Source organism: Carlito syrichta, unplaced genomic scaffold (genome assembly GCF_000164805.1).
Source record: "Carlito syrichta isolate Samal-C Ts95f unplaced genomic scaffold, Tarsius_syrichta-2.0.1 Scaffold316023, whole genome shotgun sequence".
Lineage (NCBI taxonomy): Eukaryota > Metazoa > Chordata > Mammalia > Primates > Tarsiidae > Carlito > Carlito syrichta.
In genome coordinates this window covers 379,773-390,922 of record NW_007260119.1, presented here as the reverse complement: position 1 = coordinate 390,922, position 11,150 = coordinate 379,773, and positions in this window count along the sequence as shown.

The window sequence follows — 11,150 nt, the reverse complement described above, 5'->3', positions numbered from 1 at the left end:
CAGTCTGGGCGACAGAGTGAGACTCCAACTCAAAAAAAAAAAAAAAAAAAAAAAAGTCCAGGGAAAGCCTGGTGGTGGAGTGACAGCTGGCCATTAGGATGGTCAGAACTTAAGGAAGGGGCTTGCGGATGTGCTCAAACAGAAATCGGTGCCTGGGAAAAGGAGCCAGGGAGGACTCCTGGGCTCCAGAGATGCTTTTAAATATCTTTAAAAAATATTATCGTCATTATTATTATTTTAGTGACAGATTCTTGCTCTGTTGTCCAGGCTGTATAGTTCAGTAGTACGATCACAACTCACTGGAGCCTTGAACTCCTGGGCTCAAGAGATTCTCCTACCTCAGCCTTCTGAGTAGCTAAGGCATGCTCTACCATGCCCAGGTAATTTTCTGACTTTTTTGTTGTGGAGATCGGATCTTGCTAGGCTACTCAGGCTGGTCTTGAACTCCTGGCCTCAACCTTGCAAAGTGCTGGGATTACAGGTGTGAGCCACTGTGACTGGCTAAAGGTGAAGAATTTTTTTTTTGAGTCGGAGTCTCACTCGGTCACCTAGGTTGGAGTGACACGTGACATGGGACAGGTCACGGCCAACCCAGCCTCGACCTGCTGGGTTCCAGCGATCCTTCTGCCTCAGCCTTCCAAACAGCCAGAACTATAGCCATGTGCTACCACGCCTGGCTCATTTTTGATTTATTGTAGAGACGAGGACTCATCAAGCTGCCCGGGTTGGTCTCGAACCTGTGGGCTCAGGCAGTCCACTCATTCATATGTCTTCTACTAAATCAGATTGTGGGGCTTTCAGCCCCTTGAAACAGTAATATAAATACTATTAAACATTCTGGACCAGCTGGGCATGTGGCACATGCCAGTAATCCCAATACATTGTGCCCAGGAGTTCAACACCAGCCTGGGCAATGCAGCAAGAACCTGTCTCTACAAAAAACTTAAAAATTACCTGAATGTGGTGGTGGCACATGTACTCTTAGATACTCGAGAGTCTGAGGAGGGAGGATCATATAAGCCCAGGAGTTTGAGGCAGCAGTGAGCTGTGATCATGCCACTGCATTCTAGCCTATGTGATAGAGGAAGATCCTGCCTCTAAAAAAAAAAAAAGAAAGAAAGAAAGGAAAAAACAAATCCGGAACCCGGCAATTTTTTTTGGTCTTTAAACAACCTTTTAGGTTGGGCACAGTGACCCATGCCTGCAATCCCAGCACTTTGGAAGGCTGAGCCAGGAGGATCACTGGAGGCCAGGAGTTTGAGACCAGCTTGGGCAACATAGTGAGACTTCTCCTCTAAAAAACATGCCTTAAAAATTTAGCTGAGCATGGTGGTGCACACCTGTAGTCTTAGCTACTCGGGAAGCTGAGGTGGGAGAATCAACTGAGCCCAAGAGGTCAAGGCTGCAGTGAGCTGTGATTGCACCATGAGCTCCACCATGGGTCACAGAGCATGACCCTGTCTCTAAAAAATCAACCAATCAGCCTGGCTCGGTGGCTCAGCCTATAATCCCCTGCCTTTGGGAGGCTGAGGTGAGTGGATTGACTGAGCCTGCAGGTTCGAGACCCGCCTGGGCAGCAAGACCTCATCTCTACAATAAATCAAAAAATCAGCTGGGCGTGGTAGCACGTGCCTGTAATTCCGGCTACTCAGAAGGCTGAGGCGGAAGGATCGCCGGAGCCCAGCAGGTCGAGGCTGCGGTGGCCGGGAGCAGCCACTGCACTCCAGTCTGGGCGACCGAGTGAGACTCCGACTCAAAAAAAAAAAAATCAACCAATCAAGTGAAAAATAACCTTCTTTAAAAAGTTCTCAAATCCAATGTAGACGATATGTCTAATGGATTTTCACTAATGTCTTGTATTACAGTGCTGTAGTCTATGTTTGTAAAATTTTAAAATTATTTCCATAGTTTTGAAATGCATTATGATCTAACTATGATGCTATAACTTTATATAACTATAATTTATGACTTTATAACTGGAATCTTATAACCTCCTAAGTATTCTTTTAAAAAAAACAAATTCTTTTGTTCTCAGAAAATTTTTATAGAATAGATAGACAAACCCACTGAAAAATTAAAGACCAACGGTCTGCCACATAATTCAAAAAATTGTATCCAGCGACCTTACTTATCATTTTATACATTTTAATAATGCTTATTGAACATTTTGGTTTTGTTATTCTAGGTGATGCATGTTATTTGCAATTAAGATATTGAAAATTGGCCAGGCACGGTGACTCAGCCTGTAATCCCAGCACTTTGGGAGGCCAAGGTAAGAGGATTGCCTGAGCCCGGGGGTTCGAGAGCACCCTGGGCAACTTCATGAGACTTCCTCTTGACAATAAAAGTCACAAAAACTAGCTGGGTGTGGTGGCGTGCATCTGTAATTTCAGCTACTTGGAAGACTTGAGGCGGAAAGATCGCCTGAGCCCAGCAGGTCGTGACTGCGGTGATCATGAGCGTGCCACAGTACTCCAGTCTGGGCGACAGAGAATCCAACTCAAAAAAAAAAAAGATATTGAAAATGAATTTTTTTCTAAACTTTCTTTCTCTTATGCTTTGCTGCATTGAGTAAAGTTTCTCCATCTGGGCACTACTGACATTTGGATTGAAAGATTCTTTGTTGTGGGGTTGTCCTGTGCATTATGAGATGTTTGACCTTGTCCCTGCCCTCTACCCGCTAGACACCAGTTGCATCTTCACCCCAGAAGTTGTGATGACCAAAAGTGGCTCCTGACATTGCCAGGTATCCTCTGGGAAGCAAAATTCTCACCCTCTGTGAAGCACTTGTCTAGAATTTTCAAAACAATTCTATAGTTATAACGTCAATATGGGCTGGGTTTTGTGGCTCAGCCAGCAATCCCAGCACTTTGGGAGGCCGAGGTGAGTGGATTGCCTGAGTCCAGGGTTTAAGACCAGCCTGGGGAATTTGGCTAGACTTCATCTCTACAATAAAAAAAAAAATTAGCTGGGTGTGATAGTGCGCACCTGTGGTTCTGGCTACTTGGAAGGCTGAGGTGGGAGAATCGCTAGAGCCCAGCAGGTCGATGCTGGGGTGGCTGTGAGCATGCCACTGTACTTCAGCCTGGGTGATGGAGCGAGACTCCAATTCAAAAAGAAAAGAAAAGAAAAGAAATAACATCAACATGGGCACCCCGTGTTTGACTTTTTTTCCACAGGGTACAATGTTTCTGGTATTTTTTCATTAAATGTATCAGTTAGCACAGGCAGCCCTTATGAAGTCAAGAAAATAGATTTTTACTCTTACTTTAAAACAAATAAAATGTTAAACCACAATGAATACCGATGGTGAAAATGCAGGATGGCTTCCTGCTGGTTTAAAAGGGTTCATGCAATTCAGGTGCGCCTTGGGACCAGAGTTGGGGTGTGTGTGTGTGTGTGTTTAGACCATGTAGTCGTAAGATCTATAAGCCTCGTGTGTGTGTGTGTGTGTGTGTGTGTGTGTGTGTGCAGGAAGTGTTATATAACTCTTGACTCTGGACGCTTGACCCACAAAAGCAGAAAGGAGTGTGTCTTAAGAGAACACAGCTGAGTCTCCAGAGAAGGAAAGTGAACCAAGTACTGGCCAATTGCTGTGGGAGAAAGGGCCCAGGTATTGTGAGGAGAGGAATTCTGCGGCCGCTCCCTTTGGATGAGAATTTAAGGCTTTTTTGTTTTTCTGAACTCCTTTTATTAGGCTTCTGCTTTCCAACCGCCAGGGAAGGGCCGCCGTTGTTGGCTCCCAATGGCCTTGAGACATGAGCCCTGTGGGGGGGTGATGGCGGATTTGGCAGGGGGCTGGGGGCCCATGCTCAGGCCTCCAGAAACAGACAGACGCGCAGGTGAGAGGAAACATAAATCCTCCGGCTCGGCCGCTCAGACTGCACTTGGCCCGCCCGGACCTCACCCGGTGGAGGGGTCTGAGGCCCCTCGGGCTGGCGGATTTATGTCGGCGAAGGCAGCGTCGCAGAAAGATTAAGACGCGTTCAAAGGGTGCTGGCGTGGGGTGCTCTCCGTCAGGGAGGCCTGGGACACAGAGTGCTGTCTGTGAGGACCTGGGCGGGCGCCAGTGAGGGGAGTGGGGCGGCCCGGGAATGGAAGGTCACAGCAAGTTGGGTGTTGAGATAATTATAGCCTCGTTTCCTTGAAGGTACTGGCGTCCTTGATTTCCCAGCTTCAAAGTGAACTCCTCTGGAGCAGAGACGCTCACACCTGCCTGGCTACAGTTGATTTCTGCCTTCCTGGCTGCAGACTCAACAAGACAATGCATTGGTTGACATGTTCAAGGTCATGTTCATAAGCCGGGCATGGGAAGCGTCTCTTCCACCCTTCCTTTCTAAATGAGAATGGAAAGGTTAATGTGCCCGTGAGAATCCGGCAATGAGCCTGAGTGACTGACTCGCTTTACTTAAATTCAGACGCTTTAGGGGTCAGATACTCTAAATCAGGGGTCCCCAACCTTTGCCACACCAGGGACCGGTTTCACAGAAGACAATGTTTCCACGGACGGTGAAGAGGGAGGATCACAGGCATTAGATTCTCCTAAGGAGTGCAACCTAGAGCCTTCATTTGCACAATAGGGTTCCCGTCCTATGAGAATCACATGCCGCCCTTATGTGACAGTAGTCAGAGCTCCACTCGCTAGCTATTCACCTTGCTGGTCACCCACCTCCTGCTGTGTGGCCTGGTTAACGGGCCAGGACTGCTACCAGTCTGCAGCCCGGGGAATGGGAACCCTGGTCTAAATCACCACTACCACTCCTACCCGTCTCCCTCCAATTCTCACCCCACCCCCAAAGGACTATCATGGGGCCACCTCTAGTCGTTACTAGAGGTATCAGGATCCCGTACACCTAGAACAGCTTTTTGCTTGATTTTTCCTGTCCTGCTGGTCTCCAGAGACACGGTGGAGACAGTGGCTGGGAAGTGTAAGCCCAGTTCTGCCTTTCATGTGTTCCCCAAGCACTTGGAGTCCTGTGGGCTCTCGAGGGAGTGGAGCGAGTACCCTGTTTGTCTGCTGGGTGCAACGAACATTACCTAAAAGTGGAATTCCCGCCAACTAAATGAATGCACATATCTCCTGTCACCCCACCCCAATGGAACCCTCTCATCATTCAACGGGCAAATTTAAAATCACATTCTGATTTAAAAATTCCATTTGTTAAAGATCAGACGGTTTCTGGCCCTTGAGACCTTCCTAAGAGGTGAGCTGGACATTGTGCGTGCGTTCTCTGCGGGCCTTGGAGCTGTCCTCTGTGGGACTCAGAACCCATCCTCTGTGGGACTCAGAAACTGTCCTCCGCAGGCCTCATATCTGTCCTCTGTTGTTTCTTTGCTGCTAACACCAGTTTTACTTCTCAGGGCAGAAGCAGGTGCTGGTCAAACTTAGAACATGGAGAAAGATAAAGATTTGCTGTTTCTCTAACTAGTTCATGTTCTGATCATGACAGTAATACATACTGGTTCTTTTTGTTTGAATTGGGTCTCACTGTCGCCCAGGCTGGAGTGCAGCAGCACATTTATGGCCACCACGACCTTGACATGCTGGGTTCAGTCAATCCTTCTGCCTCAGCCTTTCAAGTAGCTGAAACTACAGGCGCACACCACCATGCCCAGCTAATTTTTTTGATTTATTGTAGAGACGAGGTCTCACCAACTTGCCCAGGCTGGTCTTGAACCCTTGGGCTCAGGCAATCCTCTCACCTCTGCCTCCCAAAGTGCCAGGATTACAGGCATGAGTCACCACGACCTGCGTTATATTGGTTCCTATACACAAATATCTTTTTGACTTTTGCTCCGAGATTGTAAAAATAGACACCATCATATTGATGAGTCCCCAGTCCAGTGACATGTAAATAGCTAACGTCTTTTCATTTTGAAAGAAAACTTCGCCGCCTCTCTCTCTCTCTCCTTCCCTCTCCCTCCTCCTCTTCTCTCTTTTCTCTCTCTCCATTGTTCTGAGTTCCCCCCGTCTCTAAAATCAAGGTAATGACCATGATGACACCTAGAAGAGAACGCAAACTCCAGCCTCCAAAACCAGCACCCACCTGTCACCCGGGGTCTGGGACTCTGAGCTTTTGCCGGTGATTTAATGACGAGACCCAGGGGTGCCGTCCAGGTGCTGTAGCTCATAGCCTCGCCAACTGCCAGGGGAACATTTAATCTGCTCACTTTATTCAGTTCTGCTAGTCTGGCAACATACCTGCGGCTGTAAATTATTCAAATGCTTAATTTATTTGGTGTAGAAGGTGCTCTCTTACAGTTTAGCTGTCTAATCGTAGAAGATGAAAAACCACCTCGTTTGCAAATCATAAAAACTTGAACAGACTTGTGCCTTGAAGAGTAATGGAGACCTCTCTGACCTTAAAAGTATAACAAGCATCCCAACAAGCGCTGTGAACACTCTTTTTCCCCTGCAAGAAAAATCATGGTGCAGACCCAACTGGATTCAAGTGGAATGGGGGGCACCTTCCACCAGATACGAGCTGACAACCTGTTTGGAGGGAACACACGTACCAGGGGGCACCCAGGGAGACTGGGAATTGTCTTTTGGAGGGCGGGCCCTTTGCAGTTCAGGCTTCTTCTGCTAGGTGAGTGTTCGAGGACCCCATCGGCATGAGGGGAGCAGCTGGCGTTGCTGGGAGAGGCTGTGTTGACTTCAGTGAATTTTTTTTTCTTTGTGAGATTCTTTCAATGCATGTGCCCATTTCATGATGGGTGATTTACGAGCACATCTGCCCTCACTGTGCTGAGTGTTCAACAGTTTTTGACCCCACACGGCATGACCCCCGTGTCCCACCCTCCCTATTCACCCGGTCTCGCCACGAGAGACTTTTTATTTCCCCAGATTAAAAAAGTCCTCAAAGGGAAACATTTACCCATGTGGAAGAGGTGAAACAAAAAACAGCAGAAGCACTAAAAGACATCCAAATGGACGAGTTCAAAAACAGTTTGGAGCCATGAAAAAAGCATCTTGACGGGTGTATTGCCTCAAACAGAGAATTCTTTGTATCCTTTTTCTTTTATAACTGATTTGTTCTGAAACTGCTTCTGCATCAGATGACATTGTTGGGCTTTTGTTTATCATCATCCATATTTTTTTTTTTTTTTTTGAGTTGGAGTCTCACTCCATCGCCCAGACTAGAGGTTAGTGGCACACTCACGGCCACCCCAGCCTCAACCTGCTGGGCTCCGGTGATCCTTCCACCTCAGCCTTCCAAGTAGCTGGAACTACAGGTGTGCACTACTGCGCCCTGGCTGATTTTTTTTTTTAATGGTAGAGATGAGGTCTTGCCGAGTTGCCTGGGCTGATCTCGCACCTGCGGGCTTTGGCAATCCACCTGCCTTGGCCTCCCAAAGTGCTGGGATGACAGGCTGAGCTACCGAGCCTGGCTCAGCCACCTTTTTATTTTTATATTTTTTACATTTTCCCTCATCCATGGAGGACAGCAGAGTTTTAGCTAAGAAGGCTGGTTCTGCAGGTTGGTTGCCTGGGTTTGAACTCTTGACTAACTTTTATTAGCTGTGTGATGACCCTGGGGAAGTTACTTACCTGCTCTGTGCCTCAGTGTTCTCATCTGCAGAATAAGGATATTATCATGTTCATGCTTTTCTTTACTTCTTGTGTGATAAAGCACATAAAATAGCCCCTGACACGTGGTAAATGCTTGGCCCGTGTTAACTTATTATGAGGAATCACTCACTGGGTACTTTGGATTCATTGCCTTGTAGTAAACAATTCTATGAAGTAGTTATCGTTATACCCTTTTTTTGGGGTGGGGGGGTCAGGGTCTCACTCTGTTGCCCAGACTGGAGTGCAGTGGCACGATCAAGGCTCACCACAGCCTTGACCTCCTGGGCTCAGGTGATTCTCCAGACTCAGCCTCCCGAGTAGCTGGGACTATACAGGCATGTGCCACCACTCTCAGCTAGTTGTTCAATGTTTTGTAGAGACGAGGTCTGGCTATTGCCCAGGCTGGTCTCGAACTCCCAGGCTCAAGCGATCCTCTGGCCTGGATCCCCCAAGTAGTTGGGACTAGAGCTGCCGCCACGCCTAATTTTTTTTTTTGTCGAGATGAGGTCTCCCTATGTTGCCCAGGCGTGTCTTGAACATCTCGGCTCAAGCAATCCTCCCGCCCTGGCCTCCCAGAGTGCTGGGCTCACCGGCGTAAGCCACCACGCCTGGCTGTGATTCCCATTTTACCGAAGAGATTGACCTCAGATCCCACAGCTAGAAGTAAGCAGAGCCCAGTCGGGAACTCAGGTCCGTATGTCTCTGGAGCAGGCCTGGACCCCAAGGTCTGACTCTGAGAAAGAGAGCTCTGTGCAGGGCATGTGCTGGGAGCGCTCAGAGCAGCATGCGTGGGCCAGGAGAGGCTGGTCGGCAGAGTTGTGGAGGCCCTGGCCTGCATGCAGAGCCCAGGCCCTGGTTTGGCTTTCAGAGCTGGACGTGCTGGGACAGAGGCTGCCGTGTACTGGCCCCTCCACGGACTTGGGAGGGCACGTGGCTTTGGGCAAAGCACCTCCCTTGGCTAAGGCTTGCTCCGGGGGTCTCAGCTGACAACCGTAGACCCCACATTCTCAGCCTCCAGGGAGAGTCTGGGTGCTGTGTGCCGGGGCCACCCGCCCTGAAGATTGGGAGAAGGTGTTCCAAGCCATCTTGCAGCCCGTGGGGGCTGGATCATAGCTCTCTCTGTCCCCAGTCTCTCAGACCCGCTCGTGTCGGGAGTCCAGGAAGCCCAGGGACGGACTGACTGCTGTCCTGTAAGGTACAGGGAGGCTGGGGGGCTTGAAACAGCACAGTAGCTGCTGAGCGACACCCAACCAAGGACGTCACCCACAGGGCTCAGCTGCCACCATCACATTCTCTTGGTGGCTGGTGTGGGAGTGATCGTTTACCAAAAGCTCAAATAGTCTGGGTTTCTGTCTCCCTAGCAAGCTATTTTTTATGGTGCACGTCCTGATCTACAGGCTGGAACCCCAGAATTTGAAAACTGGAAGGAGTCTGAGAGATCCTAGGCCCTTCGCCTGAGTTGACGTGGAGGGGCGTGATAGAGTCAAGGTCACACGGCTGGTTCACAGTCGCACACACAATAGGATTGGGACATGGCGCGAAAACTGATCTCTCAAGCAGAGGTTTGCTGTTTGCCAACTGCACAGAAATTATAAAAACAAATTCTTGGCTGAAAACTTGAAAGGATAGGTTTGGAATGTTATCTTAATGCACACTGCAATCTCGAAGTTTCTTGTCATAGCCAAGATAAAGTGCTGTGTTTATATTTTACTCATTTCCATGCAAAATGGCTTCTAAGACCACGTGCCAAGAATTCTCCCTGACACGGCACGGTGCGCGTTCCCTCGACTCTATTTTGTTTCTCTTTGACAGTAAAATATTTTTTATGATGAAAACACTCCCCCACTGTTAGCACTATAGTTTTTTTCCCCACATAATTGATACAATTACATAAATGTTGTACGGTGCGGGAAATCTTTAAAGAACCTATTTCAGAGCAGAGCATCAAGCCTTATCTTTGAAATACTTTCGAAAACACATCAGACATATGGCGCTGTTGGGTTTAAAACTGTACAACCAATTTTATGGTAACGTATTATCTAAAGTGCAATGTTCTCTGGCACATGGATATATCCACAGCCGTGAAGATGAGTGCTCAGCTCCCAAAAAAGCTTTTAATTTTTCATTACCTCCTTAGGACACTACCTGGCTGGAGCTAGACATTTAAAAATCCCATGTGATCGTCCAGCTCCTCGGAGATGTTAACTCTTATGTTTCTAGCAGAATCAACAGGACGATAGCTGACTGTTGAGAAAGGGGGCAATTTAATACTGGAGTCGGTAGACTGAAGCCCTCCTGCCTGGGTTCCAAGTCCAGCTTCCCCAGCTGTGTGACTTTGAGCAAGTTATTTAACCTCTGTAACACGGGGATGGCATTATTACATGGCCCTTGTGGTTAGTGTAAGGATTCAAAGTGCCAATCACACAAAATGCTGAGAACAGAGCTTGCTCACAGTACTCTCCGCTGATGCCATGCCACTGTGATTTGCTTTGTAGACTCCAGAGTGTGAATCTTTACAAAGAAAGTTAGAGATGACATGTAAAAACGAGAACTACCTAAGTGATCATGCTACATTTTTGATGCTTTCAATGGAGATTTTTGGTGAAACAGAACCATATGCCTGGCTAGACCATGCATCTAGGTAGACCAGTCGCCTAAGAGACTATACGCCTAGAACCACTCGGCTAGATAGACCACACATCTAGACAGACCACACGCCTGGACAGACCACATGCCTCGACAGACCATACACCTAGATCCTAAAGGTTCATTCCACAGCTTGGCACACATGATGACTGAGATGGCAAATTATTGATCTTCAGCCAAAAGAGAGCTGATTCTGGAAACCGAAGAACAATGTTCTGATAGTACGTCCTGGAAAGCCTTTCTCAACTGATAGCTCTGAGGATACAGTGCCTGTGCCAAGCTCGCACACCACAACGTGGCCAGCACTTTGCACATTGTCACGTAGTAGGAAGTTAATAGATGCGAGATGGTTGGGTGATTGAATGCAAGAGTCAAGTCCCTTTGAGTCATAGCATTTTGGTGTTGGGAGGGGATGGCTGCTCACGATATCACATATTTGGAACCTGAGGACAAATGACTTAACACGAACTCGGCAGTCAGCTATTCATCGAGCAAGGATCCAAGAGGTTGACTTGCAGTCTCAGATACATTCAAACAAGTCACTGCTTTCTGTAGCATTTTTCTAGGATGCATGATCAGAAACGCCAGTCTCTTGGGATATTCATGGAGCAATGAGTAGAAAGAGCTGTTCTGTGGTCAAATAATTTGGGGAAATGCTGAGTTAAACAGTTGGCCGGACGCAGTGACTCGCGTTTATCATCCCAGCTCTTTGGGAGGCTGAGGTGGGAGGATTGCTTGAGCCCAGGAGTTAGAGACCTTGTCTCTATTTTAAAAATCTAGCTAGCTGGGCTTGGTGGCACACCTCTGTAGTCCCACCTACTCAGGAGGCTGAGGCAGAAGAATCGCCTGAACCCAGGAGGTCGAGCCTGCATTGAGCTGTGATTGTGTCACCGCACTCCAGACTGGGCAGCACAGTGAGATTCTGACTCAA